Genomic DNA, 2,398 nt, shown 5'->3' with positions numbered 1-2,398 from the left:
GGAAAGAATGGCAGAAGGTGAAATTAGTTTGAGGAAAATATATTAAGCAATACATGTTACTTAATTATCAGCAACAATGTGAGAAAGTAACATCAATCAATGCCATTTATAGATGCTTCTAGAGATTATCTGACAAATGAAATTTTTTATTTTAAATATATTTTTTGATTTTTCAGAGAGGAAAGGAGTGGGATAGATAGAAACATCAATGATGAGACAGAATCATTGATTAGCTGCCTCTTGCATGCCCCACACTGAGGATAGAGCCCACAACCCAGGCACGTGCCCTGACCAGAAATCAAACCAGGGACCTCCTGGTGCATAGGTGGATGCTCAACCACTGAGCCATGACAGCCGGGCCAAATGAGATTTTAAAGTGTAAAAACGGCAAAGAAATTTCCACATATTTAATGCTTATTTCTGGGAATATGACCTCGTTACAGATGTTAGATATCAATTCATTTGCTCCTCAAATGTATATTGAATATCCACTCAGTATCATACAAGATGGATAGGATCTCTTTTCATAAGGAGTATTCATTCCAGGGCGGCAGACTGACAGAACTAGTTAGTAATCGAGTAAGAAAAAATATCACAAATTATATACTACAAAGAAATAAAAGGGAGAACATGGACAGTTTACCCAAACTAAGGTGGTTAGGAAAGCCCTCTTGAGGGAAGGAACATTTCATTCACTCTCAAAACAGCAGAGTGAGTCTTCTAAAACCTAATTCAGACCATGTCCCTCCTGTAGGTAATCCTTCAATTGCTCTCCACTCCACTTAAAGAAATGCCAGAGGCCCTATAATGGCAGAGCCCTTTATGATTTGGTCCCCAAATAGTTTCCTGACCCCCGTTTCTTATTATTCTTCCCATAGCACTTGTATCTTCTAAATATTATAAAGCCCATTTATATCTATTGTCTCTCTCCTTGCCAGAACATTAGCTCTACTGTATCCCAAATGTCTCTAGAATAGTTCCTGGCCTCTAATAGAAGTTCATTAAATGTTTGTTCAATGAATATAAAATTACATTATTTTATTAATATTTAAGCATAACAAAAACAGAAACATAACAAAGTTATCACATAAAATTATATATTAGCATTTAAATACAACATGGAAAAATGCAAAATGGGAAACACAGAACCCAAAACCAGGTGAGATTAATTCAATGTGATGGGTGTGCTTGCTTGTTCATTCCAGTCTGGAACACAGGACAATGCTACCCGCATATATGCTGCACCATTCAATCCATTTCTTTTCTTCATTTTTAACTGGGTTAAGACTGAAAACTCTAGTTCACATAAACTAGTTGTTGTGAATGGTAATAATAGTAGGGTACTCTTTCTACTGGGCACAGGAAAGTCTTCCTTTATTTTAATCCAAAATACTGATAAACTTAATGTTTCATAGTCATTCTTCAATGTATATGAGGAGCTGAGCTGCATTAATTCACTCTCTTCTTCAGGCAGTAAGTTTAACTCAACTATTGATTCTGGGTTTCGAAAAGCAAATGGATCTTTTACCCAACAGTTTTCTCTTAATGTTTCAAGTTTCTCTTCTGGAAATAAACGATTAAAAGTTTGAGATAAAGAGGCGAGATGTAACAATATTTCTAATTTTATTTCTTTAAAGTTGGTTTCATTAATAATATCCTTTTCAATATGTTGCCAAAATCTTGGAAACATGTAGTAGCTAGGCCGGTTGCTTTTAAGACTTGCTTGCCATAACAATAATGTCTTTTGGAATCCTTGGATACCTTGAACATGTTGGGATATATCACTGTTTTTCCCCTGTAGTTTTAAACTTAGTTCATTAAGAATGCCAAGAATATCAGTAAAAATTTGCCAATTTCATTACCCAAATGGCATCTTCAAAAATATTTGCCAAATAAGATTTTTTTTTCAATGAGAAAAATGAGAATCTCATTCCTGAGTTTTTAAACCCTGCTTAGTACTTCCCCTTGAGACAACCACCAAACTTCGGTGTGATACAGTAAGTGGGTATGATTAGTTCAATCTCTGAACAAAATGTTTCAAGAAGTTGGCTATTTAGTGAGCTTCCTTTAATGAAATTAACAACTTTCACTGCACTTTCAATACTTCCATGAGATTCTGTGGAATTTCTCTGGATGCCAAAGCTTCACGGCGTATAAAACAATGATTCCACACAGCACCATTATCAGTAACTTCTAGCAATTTTTTTTTATTTTTATTTTTTTTATTGATTAAGATATTACATATGTGTCCCTGTCCCCACATCACCCTCCACCCCCCTCCCCCCCGTTGTCCGTGTCCATTGGTTAGGCCTCTATGCCTGCATGTAAGTCCTTTAGTTGCTCTTTCCCCCTTACCGCCACCCTCCCCTACCCTCCCTCCAAAGCCCGACAGTCCAAT

Source organism: Myotis davidii, unplaced genomic scaffold (assembly GCF_000327345.1).
Source record: "Myotis davidii unplaced genomic scaffold, ASM32734v1 scaffold204, whole genome shotgun sequence".
NCBI lineage: Eukaryota > Metazoa > Chordata > Mammalia > Chiroptera > Vespertilionidae > Myotis > Myotis davidii.
Note: the sequence above shows the minus strand (reverse complement) of the source record.